Below are 20,026 nucleotides of genomic sequence, written 5' to 3' on the forward strand. Positions count from 1 at the left end.
CATGATGGGTCCTAGCTACTAGGCCATGTTAGGTACCCATGTATGTAATGAAATGAAATCTCTCATAAAGTGAAAAAAGAGGGAAAACTTTATGGGAAAAATCCTCCCCCAAAAAGAGAGATGAGAAAAGCTAAATGCATGGGTGGATGGAGTAATCAAGGCCCCCCATTACGACATACATCAAGTGTATAGAATACAAAAATGTGAGAAGAACACTATCCCAAAAGAGGAAAAGGTCCCCCCCACAAGAGAGAAGAAGAAGAGAAACAAGGTAGTCTCCCCCCAAAATGAAGAGTGCCAGTCAGTGATAGTTGCTCTAATGTAGTAGTTGATCTAGGATTGCTGAATAGTGTTCCTCCCCTTTGGAAGAAACAATACCATAGAAATGAGATGCTTCCACCATATGTGGAAAGAATCCCGATGATCACTGATGTCTCTGAAACTTGCTCAACTATCCTTGTCAAGGATGAATGTAGAACCTATCCCAAAGAACATACTGTCTCCTCAATTGATAAAGAGACCTCCTGCAACTGCTGCACATAAGTATTCACAATCACATCAACTTGTGAGGATCGATCATGTAGAGAATGGACATGAGGGTCAGAGTGAGCCCTCACAACAACTGAAGATAAATCTTCTCCATCAAAGAGAAGATGTATATCATCAATGATGTACCCAAATATACTATGTATGACTCCACAAAAAAACCTAAAATATCTATTATGTAGTCATCCTCTGTTGTTGGAGCTGGAAGACCAGGTGTACCCTACTATTTTGGACCTATCACTATGGTGATATATGCATGTGGAATGTGTTGATGCCATGATCTCTCTCTGAAGCTATTGATAGAACCCCATGTATTTGAATCCATTGAAGCCTTATCGCTATTGTTAGTATTAGTTTCCACAATGTATGATGTGTGGAGAGGATTATAGGATAAGCTGGGTGAACTTTCCTCAAAATGTACATCCTTCTCCATAAAGATATCATGTGTCTCAAGATGCATAAGTCTGTATGCCTTTACACTATCTTCATATCCAATGAAAGTACAAGGCCTAGGTGGTGGTGCCTTGCATTCTTTGGAAGAAATTTTTGCTCATGTTGGATAGTCGAAGACTCTAAAGTGTGTCACAACTAGTTTTCTGCCACACCATTTCTCAAAAGGAGTCTTTCCATGTAAGGTAGGATGAGGAGACCTATTAAGTATGTGATTGGAACTACTGATTGCTTTGACTTCAAGTGATGGATCTAGAGACTTGGCTTGTATCATGAAACTTTCCATTGACTTAAGAGTTCATATCCTCAATGCTACAACATCTGTCTTGTGCAAACTGAATTCTAGTGGATTTTGAAGATCAATACCCTCAAGTTTGCAAAAGTCTTTAAGTTTTTTGTTCACATATTTTCTTTCATTGTCCATCCTTAGAACTTTGATGGCTTTCCTTGATTTTTGTTCAACATGAGTCTTGAAGGCTAGAAAATTGTCCAACACTTCATTCTTTTGATGAAGAAATTAGACCCAAGTATACCATGAAAAGTCATCAATGAAAGTAAGTGTATAGCAACCCTAGCTAATTGATGTCACTGTAAAAGGACTTGCTAGTATCATGTGAACCAACTATAGAACAACTGGTGCTCTTGAAGACTTCCCTCTATGTAACTTCTACTCTAGATGCATATCCACTAAACTTGTTGAACATTCACCATGGAAAAAGTTGATTGCAGGTAGACCTTTGACCATTTTGTTTGAGCAAAGTTGCTGAAGATAGTGGAAGGAAAGATGACCAAACCACTCATGCCATAATTGGATTGAGTTAACAAGGCTTATGAAGGAGACTTGGGCACAAAGTTGGAGAAAGAATAAAACCTTTTGTCATTATTAACTTTCCCCACTGCAACCACTAATTCATCTTTTAGACTATACACCTTTACTTAGCCAAGAATGAACTTAACTTTATGGCCATCTCCAAGGTGAGTGATTTGGTAAATTGAGAGGAGATTTGAACTTAGGTTTGGAACATAGAGAACATCTTTGAACTCTCCATTTTCCATCTCCACATTTCCTTTCCCTTTAACTTCCATTTTTGTATGATCTCCTACAAAGATGTGTAGTACCTTAGACTGCTTCAATGAAGAAAAATCTCCTTTTGAAGAACCCATATGATATGAGGCACCTAAGTCAAGAATCTATTCTATTGAAGAACTTGAATTTTCCATGAGTGCTTGCAATTTTCTTTTTGAATCTAAAGAAGATCCTTTCTCCTTGTAAGCATTAGGCAGTGGAGCATTATGTTTCTTCATGATAGTTGTCAACTCATCAATCATTTTATGATAACACTCATGTTCTTCATGACCCAATTTCTTGTAATAGGCACATTTTTTCTTGTCCTTATTATTATCCCCCTTCTTATTTGAATTGGAGGAAGACTTGCCTTGTTGATTTGATTGTGGTGTTGTCTTTTCTGCATCCTCTGATTTGGTATTCTTCCACTTCTTATTCTTGCCCTTTCCTTTATTTAAAGATTGTCCAACTAAATTTTGAGAAACCTCATTATTGGCTACCAATGTCTTTGACTTAGGTGAATTGAGAATACCCATTGATTTCAACTTCTTTTGTTCTTTATCCAATAGTTCAACATAATGATCAAAAGAGACTTTCTAATAGGCAAACCCTAATGTAGTGTTTGAGGTGTTATAAGTAGAAATAAATGTGGAGTACTCAGATGTCAGCTTATTATGAATGATATAGATTAACCTTTCATCTTTAATAGGACTCCCACAATCATCAAGTTTCATTCTTAATTCATTCACCTTTATGATAAAATCTTGTATGGAATTAGATGTCTTTGGATCTAAGGAGACAAGCTCATCTTCAATTTTGAAAACATATTCCTCAAACACTTTACCATATAGGTTTCGGAGGGTATCCCAAGCTTCCTTGGATGTACAAGACTTTACCATGGAGGATTTGTGCCCATTTTCTATCCTTTTCTTTGAACATTCACCATACTAACTAGTGCAGGAGCACCTAGGCAGGCTAGTGGTAGACCTAGGGCTTCTTAGATGTTTTGGCTTGTAGTGATTCTAGTCACATCACTAGATCATAAGATTAATAACTTGGTCCTAAGGTTTTGATGGGCAGGTTGGAAGAGCCCAAAATGGCAATGTTGCCTTGTGTTGCTCAAAAATTATGCATTTGGCTTATTAGGGCATTGTTGAGTTTTGAGGGTTAAATAGGGAAAATAAGTCTTTTAATGTCCTTATTAGGCGTTTAGTAATCATTTAAGGCCTTTTACATATCTTGGTGTCAATTGGAGCAACTTTGGGAAGAAAATGTTAAAATTTGCAAAAATTGCTTAAATTTGAAAAGTTTTCATTAACAACTTTCTCTTGAAGTTTTGCTACTTCTTGCATTTTTTCCTTGGTGAAGTTCTAACTATCTGTAACAATTATGAACATGAGGGGAAAGCCTATATAAGACCAAATCCAACCTTTTCAATTGGTTGAGGAAAGTTAGGAAGGCATTGTACAAATTGTGTAACAAGAACAATGTTAATAGTTTAATGAAATGACATTCCATTTGTGGGAAAATGGATTAGTAATTAATCTTTTTGTGTTGAAGAAGATTAGTTTTTTTCTTTAAAATTTTTGTATAGAATTTTATTTCTTTTTCATTTCATCTATAGGTCTATAAATAAATATTTTGGTTTTCACCAGTTTGTTGGTCTAAAAAGAGGTGTGAGTGTAAAATGGGGTCCTAAGGCCACTTACCACCGTAGGCATTGTACAATTTCTTTAGATTTGGAACTAGACTCCATGTACTCCATGTATAGTAATAGAGGGCTCATACTCCATGTACAGTAATGGAGGGCCCATGAAAAGCACAACTATGGTTTTCCAGGTGATGCCCTAAGCAAGCCATTCCAACTTGGCTAGGGATCACATAGCAAACAAAGTGTTATGGAGAGGATTGAAAGTACAGATACATTAGTCCAAGAATATGGAGAGTAGGTAGGTATTGTGGTCTATCCCCAACATTGAGGAAAGGTTTTGGTAAGAACCCTGAGGTGTGAAAATTAGGCTTTCCCATCAGATAACATTGAAACCCTTAATATAAGGCTAAAATTATGTTTGTGCAGTAAGGAAAAGGTGAGGACTTAAGAATTCCAAAATCTTCAAGAACTTTTAAAAGGGTATTTGGAATGATTTTTTATTGGCCATTGTTATGGATTTTTTCAATTTATCTTGATTTTGGTGCATATCCTTGTAGCCTTTTTCTAAGCATCTGAGTGCAATTTCACTTGTGGATTCCAACTCAATTAGGATTTTGACATTGTTTTGGGTTTGGAATCTTGGAAGGAGACCTAAGGCACACATAGGTATCTATTTTATTATATGGAAGATCCCATGAGTATTGGGGCTATGTTTTTTGAAAGGAGTTCATGAGCAATCTTGTACTATCTAGTTGATCTATACCAGTTGAAGGAGTAGGTGTTGGATACAATTGATTAATTATGTGTTGTCTTTGATGTTACACAAATGTCATATCAATTGATAGATAATTCTTACCGAGCTCACTTGGTTAGTAAAGATAGTTTTCCTTGTCTACTGAGCATTCACAAGTTTACTCTAAATAGATGACAGTGTCTACCGAGCTCACTCAGGCACCAAAGAAATTGGGGACAAAAAGAGTGTTAACTGAGCTCACTTGGTTAATGAAGGAAATTTGGATAGAGTTAGTATTCACCAAGTTCACTCAGTTGCTAAAGGATTTTTGCAAGTTCGCAGTGTTAACCAAGCTTTTGTTGGTTAACATAGGAAATCATTCTAAAGTTAGTTTCTACTGAGCAGGGTCGACTTACGAAGGATTTTTTTTTTTTTTTTGGCATATGAAGCTTAATTACTTTATGTATTGATTCTAGCCGACTATGGTGATGAATATTGGATATTTTAATTTGAATTTGGGCCAACTTGACAATCTAGAAGGTATAAATAAAAAGTCAAGTTGAGATTTCTAGTGTGTGCGCAAGTGTGTTGATTGAATTGAGAAGAAAAGATAGGGAGGGAACTTGAAGGATAAGTATGTATCCTTGTGGAGCAAAAAAGTAATATTCAATCAAGAAGGATCAAGTTTAAGTAGAATAGTGATCTAGATTCAACAATTCATTTGCATCACAATCAAGTCATTGCATTGTTACTTTCTAACCATTATAGCAGTGATCTAAAATCTCTTAATAGAGTTGTTCAATAGCTAGTTGTAAATCCTCTAACAAGGTGGCAATTCCATTGAATTGTTTTAAGACCTTTTGCAAGACGAATCTTAGAAAGGTGATTAAATCCCCTAATAGAGTCACACCTAATATTACATTTTGTAACCTTTAATAGGGTTGGCTCCTAACATAACTCACATCAAAAGAGTGGAAAATAGTAACTAGTTACATTGGTGGTTTTTTTCCAAATTAGGTTTCCACATTAAATCCTAGTTTCTCATGTGCTCATGTTATTTCTCTTATGCTTTAAAGATAATTGTTGTTAATGTTTTAATATCTACTAAAAGTAATTCACACTGTACATTTACTGAGTTACAACATTTTTTGTGTGTTTACCGAGTAACAACATCAATCAGTTTTCTTAGTCTAAATTTTATTGTTGACATCTAAGGGATCTAGGATTTATTTTAGTGGTAACTAATTCACCCCCACCTCCCCTATCAGTTAGTCCTATATTTCCAAAAATTTGTATCAGAGCTTTTGGGGCTTGTAGGAAAGGTTTCAATGACCTAAGCTAAATATCATGATGTCTTACAAGAGAGAAATTCCAAAGCTAAACAGAGACAACTTTTCAACATGGTAGGGACTCATGAGACTTCATCTAGCTACCATTAGTGATTTAGGCTACAAATACCTTGATGAAGAATACATAACTCCTACTAGTACATTATCTATTGGAGATCTTACTGAGAAAAAGAACCATAACATCATAATGATTGATATTGCATCTGCTTTCTGTTATGATGAATTTGATGAGATCAAAGACTATAAAACTGCTTTTGATATGTGGAACAAGCTAAAGGAAATCTATGGTGGTGATGACAATGTAAGAAGAGCCAAAGCAAAAATCCTTAGAGGACAGTTTGATCAAGTGAGAATGAGAGAAGATGAAAATGTTGCCAAATATGTGGAAAGAATCAAAGCTAGTGCCAATGCAATTAGAGCTTTTGGAGGAGAAATCAAGGAAGAAACTATTGAAAGTAAAGCTCTTATAACTTTGCTTCTTATCTATGCAATTATAGTATCTTCTATTCAAAAAAAGAGATGTGACCTAAATCACAAGTTAAGTTTGGATTCCTTGGTTGGAAGATTGACAACTTTTTCAGCTAGATAACTTTGACAATTATGTTCCATCTTCCAAAAATGTTGAGTTTGCATTTGAAGCTAAACTTTCGTTCAAAGAGAAAGGAAAGAAAATAAAGGACATTCAGTCAAAAAGTGAAGAGGAAATAGAGGAAAGTTTTGATAGTGATCTTGAAGTTGTTGAAGCTTTACTTGCAAAGAGATATTCTAGAGGTAGAGGAAAGTACAAAGGTAAAGTTCCTTTAATCTAATTTTCATGTGAATAAATTGGTCATATTGCTGCCAGTTGCTCAAATAGAGAAAGAAAGGATGAGAAGAAGAACTACAAGTATAAAGGCAAGAAGGAATCCAAAAGTCACAAATCCTTCAAAGACAAAGGTAAGATGACTTGTTTTATGGCTATAGATTTTGATAACAGTGACGATGAAATAGTGTACATTGCTGTAAAAGATGAATCTAATGAACAAGAAGATAATATGGCACTTATCTCTCATGTTAGTAAAAATGACACATGAATCATAGATAGTGGATGTTCACATCATATGATTGGAGACAAAAAAAAATTAAACACTTTGAACACTATGATGGAGGTAGTGTAAGGTTTGGAAACAATGAACCTTTTTGCATAAAAGGAAAAGGAAGAATCTCATTAACCAATGAACTTGTATGTGACAATGCCTATTGGGTTGAAGGATTGAAACATAACCTACTAAGTGTAGCATAGCTAACCAACATTGGATTCAAGGTAGAACTCATGCATGGAAAGGCAAGACTGTTGGATGATAAAGGGAATCTAATTGGATCAGGCAAACAAACAAGAGGTAACCTATTTTATCTTGATCTTAGTGATCGCTAATGTTTTATTGCTCAAATGAAAGAAAGATAGTTATGGCATAGAAGTCTATGTCATGTAAACTTTGATAATATGGTTAAGATAAGCAAATTCAAAAAAGTAAGAGGTATCCCTAGTTTGAAGAAATTAGATGTTGGATTATGCAAAAATTGTCAGATTGGCAAAATGAGACAGACTAGTTTTATGAGCAAAAACTATCAATCTAAAGATGTCTTAGAAATTGTGCATACTAACCTATGCAGACCCATTGGAATAGAAAGCTATAGTGGAGAAACATTCTTTATTCTTTTTGTTGATGACTATTCTAGAATGATGACTATTATGTGTCTTAGAGAAAAGTCAGAAGCATTTGAAAAATTCAAATGGTATCTGGCAAGAGTAGAAAAATAAATATGAAAAAGATTGAAATGCTTAAGATCAAAAAGAGGTGGTGAATTCAATAATTTCTACATTAAAAAGGAATCAAAAGGCCAGTATCAACCCTTGGTACTCCTAAGTAGAATAGAATAATTGAAAGAAGAAACAAATCCATCATGGATTGTGCAAGGACTCTAATGATTGAAAATAATGTTGCTATCAAATACTAGAAGGAAGTCATCAGCACCGCAGTTCTTACTTTGAACCGAGTATAGTTGAAGAAGGACTCACATAAAACTCCCTATGAATTATGGTATGGCTAAACCTAATGTAAGTTACTTGAAAGTATTTGGTAGTAAATGTTATATCTTGAAAGAGTCTAGAAAAGAAAAATTTGATGTGAAAAGTGATGAAGGTATATTCTTAGGATATTCCTACAAAAATAAGGCATATAAATTTTTTAATTTGTCTACTCATAAAATCATAAAAAGTGCACATGTGAGAATTGATGAGTTCATAGGAAATACTGAAGAAGAAAGCAAAAAGGAACTAGAAGATTACAAAAGATTTGTTTACTTTGAACCTAATACATTGATAGGCACATCTAAAAATAAGGAGACTTCACCTCCTGACTCTTCCTTAACTACTGAGTTGTAAGAAGTACAAACCGAGTCACAGGGACCTGAGTCACATTTTGAAGCTACTAAGCGAATGCCTACCGAGTCTGAATGACCCAAGCCTAAAGTTGAATTTCAAAATGAAGAATCTAAAATTCATTCAAAAGGAAAAGAACCTGTATTGGCTAAGTATGTCAGAAGACATCATGCACCTGATAAAATTATTGGAGATAAATCAAAATGTACTATGACAAGAAGTAAATTAGAAGGTACATGTTTACTTGCTGATTTTGAACCTAGAAGTGTTAAGGATGCTATAGAAAATGAAAGTTGGATTGAGGTAATGAAAAAAGAAAGAGAACAAATAGAAACGAACAAAACTTTGACTCTTGTTCCTAGGCCAAAAGATAAAAATGTGATTGGAACAAAATGGGTATTCAGAAATAAGCTAAATGAAGATGGACAAGTATCAAGAAACAAAGCTAGATTAGTGTGTAAAGGCTATTCTTAAGAAGAAGGAATTTATTATGGTGAGACTTTTTCTCTTATTGCAAGATTGGAAGGTATTAGGACCCTACTTGCATATGCTATTCATAGAGGATTCAAAATATATCAAATGGATGTTAAATCTACATTCCTGAATGGAATTATTGATGAAGAAGTCTACATTGAACAACCAGAGGGTTTTGTTGATCCTAACAAAAGGGACATGGTCTATAAATTACACAAAGTTCTATATGGTCTCAAACAAGTTCCTAGAGCTTGGCATGAATGACTACATAACTACTTGATACAGATTGGTTTTCAGAGAACAAATGATAATAGTAGTCTATACATCAAGGAAGGACTAGATAACAAAATTGTGTTGGTAGAGATATTTGTGGATGACACTCTATTTACAAGAAATGATGATCTATACAAAGAATTTTTAGAAAAAATGAACAAAGAGTTTGAGATGTCCATGTTTGGTGAAATAAAATTCTTTGTTGAATTGCAGATACATCAGAACAAAAATGGTATTTATATCACCCAATCTAAGTATGTAAAAGAGATACTCAAGAAGTTTGGTATGAAAGATTCTAAACTAGTTGGTGCCCCTATCTGTACTGGACTCAAGCTTACCAAAGATGATGACTCCAAAGAAGTAGATCAGAGCTTATATAGATTAATGATTGGAAAATTATAGTATGTAGTTCACACAAGGCCTGATATTATTTTAACAGCTAGGATAGTGGCTAGATTATCAACAAAACCTAGAGAAAATCATATGATGGTAATCAAAAGAATCTTGAGATATTTGAAAGGTATTGAAGTCTATGGCTTATGGTACAAACTTGGAGGAACCCTAGACCTAAAGGTATTCATTGATGTTGATTGGGTAGAAAATATTTATGATAGAAAAAGCACAAGTGGTAGAGCTTTCTTTCTTGGTAAAAGGTTGGTATCTTGGACAAGAAAGAAGAAAAAATGCACATCTCAATCTACAACAAAAGTAGAGCATGTAGCAGTGGTAGTGAATTGTTCTAACATTGGTTGGTTTAAACAATTTCTAGAAGGGATGAGGGTTTAAATAAAAGAGCCAGTAGTCATGTATTGTGATAACACCAGCACAATTAACACATCAAAGAACCCAATGATGCATTCCAAAACAAAGCACATTGCTATAAAATATCACTTTGTCATAGAACTGGTGTAGGACAAATAAATTAGATTGGAATATGTCCATCCAAAAGAACAAATTGCAGACATATTCACCAAACCATTACCTAAGGATCCATTCTTGTATCTAAGAGGTAAGCTAGGGGTCATTCCCCTATCTGAAGCTCACTAAATGAAGTTTAGTGATGCATCAATAAGAACCAAGTCAAAGATCAATCAGTTGATGTAACACAATCAAGAGAATATTTTACATGAATTAGTACTTAAGGTACATTGATACAAATTTGGAATGTATTTTCTTTGGCATGTGTTGTCAAAGAGGGAGAAGTTTACTATCATATCTTTATCCTTCTAAAATTTTGTATAGGGTGAAGTTTGAAAAGAAAGTATGCAAAGGGAGAACACATCATAAAGAAGAAGTTCTTGTGTAAAATCAAAGAGGGAGAAATTTTCTATAAAAAAGAATCTTGTTTTCAAAATTTCATTATGCTATGACATGTTGTGTTTCCATCAATGCCAAAGAGGGAGATTGTTGAATACAATTGATTAATTGTGTGTTGTCTTTGATGTTACACAAATGTCATAACAATTGACAGACAATTCTTACCAAGCTCATAGTTTTCCTTGTCCACCAAGCATTCATAGGTTTACTTTGAATAGATGATAGTGTATACTGAGCTCACTCATGTGTGAAAGGAATTGAGGAAGAAAAGAGTGTTAACCAAGCTCACTCGGTTAATGAAAGAAAGTTCGACAGAGTTAGTATTCACTAAGTCCACTCAGTTGCTAATGGATTTCTTAAAGTTTACAATGCTAACCGAGCTTCTATTGGTTAACACAAGTGTTGGAATATTCAAATATAGAAAGAATACTTATGAGAGGGGGGGGGGGGGGGGGGGGAGGGGTGAATCAGAAGTATTGTACTTTAACCAATAAAACCTTTTAACTAAAAGTAAATTGCATGTATGTAAATACATCAAGAAAATATGAAACTAAAACATGCATACACAACACATAACATTGGGATTTGGTAACCCAGAAACCCTCCAGGAATAAGAAGGTAAAATTGGGGTAGGGATGATACCCACAAAAATTACTACAGCAATATTGTTCAACCACTTCTGATGGTTTGCCCTGTTAAAGGCCTACCCTATTAAAGGCTTTACACTATGTCAATAGTGACCTGGTTAAAAGATTTCAAAACACTCAACATGAAGTGTCACACTGTTAAAGGATTTATTCACCTTTTGATAAGGATCTACAGATAGCTGTTAAGCCAACCTATCTACATAGGATTTCCTTTCTAATACACTGGTAAGAGAGTATTAGATATTATAAACCTGATTGTTGCAATCCTTGTTTGCTGAATGCAGGTACTTGTTCTGGCTCTTTCTCTGATTTCGATCCTCTGAGATCTGATTTCAGGTTTTCTTCTTTGCTTTGTTCTGATCAACTGATTATTGAATTGCTGCTCTTATTTTCTATGTCTCCTTTCATTGAATTCCATTATGTTTTTCCTTTAACACTGCTCTACTTCTCTCATCTCTCTTTCAATGAAACTTTTGTCTTCCTTAAAAAGACTTCAAAGACTTAGGGTTTGATATGAATCTACAATCCACATTGATTCTTGATTTTTTGCTCAATACTTGCCTTTTGCTGATTGGTTGCATGCCTTTCCAATTTTCCAATTGGTTGCATGCAGATTGCATAGAAAATGTAAAAGATTCATTCTTATCTCTATATCTTTCGAGATTTTTCTTATGTCAGCTACAAAAATAGTTTACATCATAGTTTGTGCAATCACAAACTCTTATGTTGATATCTTGAGTTACTCGACTCCTGAAGCATTACTGATACTCGGCACATGCTATTTCTTGGATAGCTCGGCATCTTAACAAAACTGTATCACTTGGCACTTTATGTTACTCAACACTTATTATTACTTGGCACCTTATGTTGCTCGAGACTTGTCATTACTCGACACCTTATGTTACTCGGCACTTGTTATTACTCGGCACCTTATATTACTCGACACTTGTTATTACTCGGCACCTCATGTTACTGGGCACTTGTTATTACTCGGCACCTACTCTTTGCTCAGCATGTATAGTGAAAAATGGTTAAGTGTATTGACACTCAGCTGTCAAAATTATTCTTTAAACCAATAATATCCCCCTTTGACATGAGTGGGAAAAACACTTAACTAAGATCTTGGTATCTTTATCATTATTGTATGTATCTTTTTATTTGCTACAAAAGTTTTAGGAGCAAACAACAATATACCTTATGACTCCTTGTTAGTTGATCCTGTATGTACACTCAGTGATTTCTGTCCTGTTTCTGCATTCTGACTAATTAAAATTTGTTCAAAAATTTGCTATCTCCCCCTTTTATCATACTTATCATTTAATTCCTGTACTTAACTCACCCATACTTAATTTTTTCTTATCAATCCCCCATACTTATTCTCCCCCTTTTTGACACTTATGTCAAAGGTTCTAGAGGGAAATGCCATACTTAGCCAAAAATGTACTATTTACTTCAAGGAGTACCTTCAGAGTTGCATCCCATTTTGCTAGTGCAACATCCAATAACTTATGTTGGATGGCAATCTCTGCTGCTAGGTGTACAAGTCCATCAGATGTAGAAAGATTGGGGTCTTTCTTGAGGACTGTCTTTGCATTTATCTGCTCCTTATGAAGTAATTCCAAATGAGGAGTAATTGAAGATTGAATTTGCATCAATTTAGCTTTTGTGGTTGCCTCCTCTGCTGCTAAGATAGCTAACTCTCTTTGTGTGTGAAGTGATTGGGCAAAATGCTTCTCACTCTGAGATGGATTTGTGGGGAGTTACATGCTAGAAATCTTCAAATTTTTCTCCAAGCTCAGTATCTTTTGGCTAGTGTCCTGTGTGAATGTGGAAAAATCACACAACTTGTTGTACAGGGAAAAGATGTTTCCTAGTACAGTTTTAACTATTTCAATTTTCTTTGCCAGTTCCACTTGTGATAGTGCTATATCACCGGATATTTTATTATTTACCTTTCCTTGGAACTTTCTTTCTGACCATTTTAGCAATTTGGCATTTGTTTTCTGGTCTTCACTAGTCACTTGGTCAACTATATCAGATAGTTTCTCTATAATTGGTCTTGACTCATCTGGAGACTGTAAGCAAAAAGCTTCTGTGAATATGTCTTTGATTTCATTCAAGGTGAGCTTATGCTTGTGTTCTCTTCTTAGTGCTTCTTGTCTACTTCTTCTGTCCAATGCACTCTGAATTTCATTGATCTTCTCTTTAGTGAGAGTGCTGGATTCATAATATAGAATCTTTATTTCTTCATCAAGTTCAGGAACTCCATAGTGAAGTTTCCTGACTGCCTTTGATGAGCTCGAGCCTGGTGTCTTGATTTGTAATTACAACCCATCAGTGCTCGGCTGCTGAAGAGTCTATGTTGGAGTACCAGATTTTGGTAATGCAACCAGTGTTTGTATTGTAGACTCCTCCTTCTTCTTTGTCTCATCTTTTTCTTCAGCTTGTGTATCCTTTTGATGATCACAAGGTGGGGTTGAACTTGTTGGTTGTTCAGATGTTTCTTTTATTTCCCCTGCTGCTGTACTCGACATTTGAAGTGTATAGGAGACTACACTTGGTGGAGGTGGTGGTGGAAGAAATAGAATACCAGTAGTTTGTATGGTCGAAGGTGGCACTTGTGTTTTCACCTTGACTGTCTTTGTTTTAACTTTTGAATTCTGTAATTCATCAACACTGACCAATACAGGATTTGAACTTAATTTTGCTACTAGTGATGATTGGTCAAGGATTTCTAAATCCTCTGCAGTTAATGGATTGATGTTTGGGTTTGAAGTGTTTGTAACATCCTTAATTTTTATAATCTTTGTAGGTGTGATGGTGGCATGAGGAAGACTAGGAGGGGATACTTGTGTGTCTTGCACACTTTGATCTTGTGGCTCAACTACATCTTTCTCTTCCTCTTTCTCCTCAGTATGTGCCTTTTCTGTCTTTTCTTCTTCAACCTTCTTCTCCACTTGTTCCTTCTCTTTTTCTTTGATGCCTGATGCCTTCTTTTTCTTTATCTTGGCACTTGCCTCTGCCTTATATTCTTCATTATACACATCATCTATTTTCTTGTAAACTATTTTCCACAATCTTGTGGATTTTGTAACTACCTCTTCAATTTTGTTATGTAGAATGCTGAATGCTCTATGCTTGGGAGTGAATCTATTGTTATGCCTTTTTACTGCATTTGCTACTTGATCTCTAGAAAAATCAGGCAACAATCTAGCTAATGTTGACTCGCTTATCTCCCTTTCCATTTGTAAACAAAAATGCCATTTATCTTCTACAATTTTGTACAATTCTTTAGGCATTGATTCATCTAATTCAAGAGGTGTGTGCTTATATTCAGCTATCATAGCATACATAGATTCCTCTAATTTATTTTTCTCTTCTTTGGTGAGCTTAGAAAAATTTAGATTCTTTAAACCTTTCAAATCATCATTCCTAATTTTTGAACATAATTTATCAATAGTAGTCTGAGTTTTGTGTCTTACCACTTGAAATTGACTGTTGTCCTCTGACTCTGTTTTCTCCTCATCTATTTCAGGCTGGGCAAAAAATTTTCTTTTCTTCTTAGACTCGGTAGCAATCTTCTTTGGAGTTTTGTTCTTCTCTTTTGCCTCCTCTTGGGCTTTTTGTGCTGCAACCCTTGTAGTCGGTCTCTTTTGTGCAGGAGCAGCTACTTTCTTTCCTTTGGGTTGAGGAGCAGTAGGAGTTGTGGCCTTTCTTTTTATGACCTTAGGTTCAACTTGTGCTTCCTCAACTTCTTCTTCCTTAGCACTTTCCTCTTTATCTTCTCCTAACCCTTGAGTGAGAACTTGTGGTTCATCTCCCTTATCTTCAATGTCTTCTTCTTCCTCTTCTACTGTTCCTTCACCTTCAACACCAAATTTTCTCTTGATTTGTCTCACCATCTATTCTTTCTTCTTTACTGCTGAGGCAGTCTTCAAATTTATTATCACCCTTGATTTAACAACATCATAAGTTCCAAAGGCTTTTGCATTCTTATCAACTTCTTCTGCAAGAAGGGCTGTTATTGCTGCAGAAACTTGATCAATATCAAGTTCATAACCTAGTGGCCTAAGCCATCTTACTCTAGGTATGACTGCTTGTATATAGGTATAATCAATATCTACAAGAAAAAATATATATTTTTCATATTTCTCATTCAATGAGACTAGAATCCTCATTCTTTGTTTCATGGACTGTTTAAAGTCCTCAAAGTAACTAGTCATTTGGGCATCAAAATTTTCACCCATCTGTTCAATATATCCATTGATTTGTTCAACAATTATTTTGTCTGAACTCCATCTTACCTTACCTACTGAAGGGAATTCTTTCATCAGATAGAAAAATATACATACCAAAACTGATCCGAATTTGCACTGAGCTCCCTTGCTTTTCCTTATAGCTCCCAAGTTTTTATTAATTTGTTGAAACATGAGCTCTGCTAGATCATAGGTATGATCCTTTTTAATTATCTTATATGCAACATCAACTGCTATACAAGGCACATTGTTCAATCTGCTTGATTGATAGAATTTGTGTGAAATGATTCTCACAGCAAAATCTAGTAGAGGATCTATGACTGTATCAATAGTCATTCCTTTATTATTCCATTTAGCACCTGTGTTTTTCTCTATTACTTGCTTTTTGTCACTTCGTAGGGTCTTTGGCCGATCTAGGGTTGGAATACCAATAACCCTATGGACAGTTTTCTTAGTGAATTTTACTGGCCCTGACTCTAACCAAAAGGCTCCATCATGTATTCTGCTCAAAACTATCCGTACCCATTCAATTTTGAAAACAATAAAAAATTCTAGGGTTTTGGTTAATCCTTTTCTTTCTACTATTGAGAACTCATCTTTTAGTATCTTGTTCTCACATAGCTTTTTATATGCATTGTAAATCTCTAAATCTCCTATGGCTCCAATTTTGCAGTTATAACATCTGCGAACATCTTGGACCATAAAAACTTTATCAGGAATAATTGATAATGCACCTGCGGGATCATTTTTGTATGCTATTTCTAGAATGGGTTTGAATTCAAGTTGTTTTACTTCATTATTGACTAGCTGTATTTCATGACTCTCTTTACCCTTAGTGGTTCTTGACCCAGATGCCATTGTTTGCCAAACTAGGGTTTACAATTTAAACAAGTTTATAAACTCTACGTAGCTCAACACTTAAGTAAAATACCTCAAATCGATGAAACTTGTGCTGAATCACTATTGAAGTCTTCACAAATGGCTTCTGAGTTGACCTTGATCTTTTCCACTCTTCTCGTCTTTGCTTCGCATTTGAATGGTGGGAAATGATCAAAAATTGAATTATGTACCCTTCAAAATAGAGTAATTAATGCTTAGTGTGCTGACAGCTGTCTACTTGGCACTTGAAAGATTTTGACATAACTCAACACTTATTGTATTTTCACTTTGCTTAGCTCCCATTAGTATTTCACAGCTCGACATCATCTATCAACTCGGTCGCTCTTAGCAACTCGGCATCTGAAGACAATTTTGACAAATTTTGCAAGACTCTCATTTTTGACTTGGCATCTCTACTTATGTTGATTTCTTCTTTGCAGTTATTTAATCTTTTGGGACTGATGTTTGATGTACCTTAGTTTATCAATCCCACACACCTATGCTTGCTTAATTTGATGAAGTGTGATCACTTGACCTATTAGGTGAAGTGATCTCTGCACTTGATGTGCTACTTTCATCTTTCTTCTTCCATGTCTTATTCATTTCACTTCTGATGTGTTCAACATTTGTCTTTGCCTTTCTATTTCTGAACTCAGAACTTGGTGCCTTTTACCTTGTTGGGCAATTTCTGCTGACATGACTAGTTTTTAAGCAACTGAAACATGTAGTTTGACTCAACCATCTTTTATAGTTTCCCTTGAAATGGGTTCTTATGCAATTCTGGGGTGTATGTCCATATTCTTGACAATAGTGATAACTGTACCTAGTGTTGTAATCCCAAAATTCATAGTTTGATGTCCTTGCTGGTTGATTTGATGTCCACATAGGCTTTGATCTACATTCAAAAGCTCTATGTCCATATTTCTTGCAATTATGATAGTGACCCTCAAATCTTGATTCTTAATAGTCTTGATTCTGCATTCATATGCTTGATGACCTTGCTTTTTGCACTTATGACAATGGTTCATACTTTTAGGTTTATCATGTTGATGGGCATTCTTGCTTCTACATACATTAGATGTATGACCTTTCTTTCCACAAAAATGACATGTAGGCTTGACATTTTTACCTTTGTCGCTTCTTTGTTCTACACTCTTTGATGATTCTCCAACTTCAGTGCTATTGTATCCAAGTCCTGATGTATAATGGGTTGATCTTGGGGATTTCAGTAATTGCTCAAAATACTTGATGGCTTCATTGGGTTTATTGAAATTTTCTAAATTTTCCTTCTTTCTTCTTAGGTCATTCTACAATTGTTCATTCTGCATCTTCAATGTAGAGATCTCAATGTCTTTCACATTAAGTTCATGATGAAGGTTCATCATTTGGGCAAGTCTATCCATCTACATGTTTGAGATCCTTCTCAATTCAATACATTTTTCTTCAAGCCTATTTGCAAGATTCCTTTTTTCATTTTCCATCATGACTTTATCTTCAACTGCTCTTTTCTTTTGTTCAGTGATTTCACATAACATTATAGCTTGTGATTCATGTTCCATTCTAAGAGATCTTATCTCATTTTCTTGAACTTTGTTTTTCTCCATCAATTCTGCAATTGCTGCATCAAACTCTTTAGTATCTCCATTGGAAAATATATTTGTGGTATCAATCTCCTTGTAGTTTATCTCATTTTCGACTATGGCTAGATCCTTCCTCTTTTTTAATAAGTTTCTCAACTTGTTTCTAAATTCCTCCAAGCTATGCAGAGCAAGTTGCACATCTATCACCCGATTTTCAATGATCTTTCCAAGTTTGAAAGCTTCCATCTTTAGATCTTTTCCTCCAAGCTGTTAGACTTTTTCTTGTGAGAACCTAACTAGGCTCTGATACCAATTGTTGGAATATTCAAATATGGAAAGAATACTTATGAGAGGGGGGGAGCGGGGGGGGGGGGGGAGGGGTGTGAATCATAAGTATTGTACTTTAACCAATAAAATGTTTTAACTAAAAGTAAATTGCATGTATGTAAATACATCAAGAAAAGATGAAACTAATACATGCATATGCAACACATAACACTGGGATTTGGTAACCTAGAAACCCTCTAGGAATAAGAAGGTAAAACTGGGGTGGGGATGATACCCACAAAAATTAATGCAGCAATATTGTTCAACCACTTTTGATGGTCTGCCTTGTTAAAGGCTTTTCACTATGTCAATAGTGACCTAGTTAAAAGATTTCAAAACACTCAACATGAAGTGTCACCCTGTTAAAGGATTTATTCACCTTTTGATAAGGATCTATAGATAGCTGTTAAGCCAACCTATCTACATAGGATTTCCTTTCTAATACACTGGTAAGAGAGTATTAGATATTATAAACCTAATTGTTTGCAATCCTTGTTTGTTGAATGCAAGTACTTATTCTGGCTCTTTCTCTGATTTCGATCCTCTGAGATTTGATTTCAGGTTTTCTTCTTTGCTTTGTTCTGATCAACTGATTATTGAATTGCTACTCTTATTTTCTATGTCTCCTTTCACTGAATTCCATTATGTTTTTCCTTTAACACTGCTCTACTTCTCTCATCTCTCTTTCAATGAAACTTTTATCTTCCTTAAAAAGACTTCGAAGACTTAGGGTTTGATATGAATCTACGATCCACATTGATTCTTGATTTTTCGCTCAATACTTGCCTTTTGCTGATTGGTTGCATGCCTTTCCAATTTTCCAATTAGCTGCATGCAGATTGCATAGAAAATGTAAAAGATTTGTTCTTATCTCTATATCTTTTGAGATTTATCTTATGTCGGCTACAAAAATGGTTTACATCATAGTTTGTGCAATCAAAAACTCTTATGCTGATATCTTGAGTTACTCGGCTCCTGAAGCATTACTGATACTCGACACATGTTGTTTCCTGGATAGCTCGACACCTTAACAAAACTGTATCACTTGGCACTTTATGCTACTCGGAAATTATTATTACTCGGCACCTTATGTTGCTTGACACTTGTCATTACTCAGCACCTTATGTTACTCAGCACCTTATATTACTCGACACTTGTTATTACTCGGCACCTTATATTACTCGGCACCTCATGTTACTCGACACTTGTTATTAGTTGGCACCTACTCTTTGCTCGACATGTATAGTGAAAAATGGTTAAGTGTATTGACACTCAGCTGTCAAAATTATTCTTTAAACCAACAACAAGAAATCGTTCTAAAGTTAGTTTCTACCGAGCAAGGTCAGCTTACAAAATATTTTTCTTGTTTTGGCATATGAAGCTTAATTATTCTATGTATTGATTCTAGCTGAATATGGTGATGAATATTGCTTATTGTAATTTGAATTTGGGTTGACTTGACAATCTGGAAGGTATAAATGAAAGGTCAAGTTGAGATTTCTAATGTGTGTGCAAGTGTGTTGATTGAATTGAGAAGAAAAGAGAGGGAGCGAACTTGAAGGATAAGCAGGTATCCTTGTAGAGAAGAAAAGTAATATTTGATCAAGAAGGATCAAGTTTAAACAGAATAGTGATTTGGATTCAATAATTCAATTGCATTACAATCAGGTCATTTCATTGTTACTTTCTAACCATTGTAGCAATGATCTAAAATCTCTTAACAGAGTTGGTTTAATAGCTAGTTGTAAATCCTCTAACAAGGTGGAAATTCCATTGAATTGTTTTAAGACCTCTCACAAGGCCACTCTTAGAAGGGTGATTAAATCCCCTAATAGGGTCATAGCTAATAGTGTGTTTTGGAACCTTTAACACCATTGGCTCCTAATAGGGCTTACTTCAAAAGAGTGAAAAATAGTAACTAGTTACATTGGTAGTTTTTCCCAAATTGGGTTTCCATGTTAAATCCTAGTGTTTCATGTGTTCATGTTATTTCTCTTATTCTTGCAAGATTAGTTAAAATTAATATTTTAAGATCTACTAAAAGTAATTCACAATC

Source organism: Cupressus sempervirens, chromosome 1 (genome assembly GCF_028749045.1).
Source record: "Cupressus sempervirens isolate cs-2001-9-10 chromosome 1, ASM2874904v1, whole genome shotgun sequence".
Classification (NCBI taxonomy): domain Eukaryota; kingdom Viridiplantae; phylum Streptophyta; class Pinopsida; order Cupressales; family Cupressaceae; genus Cupressus; species Cupressus sempervirens.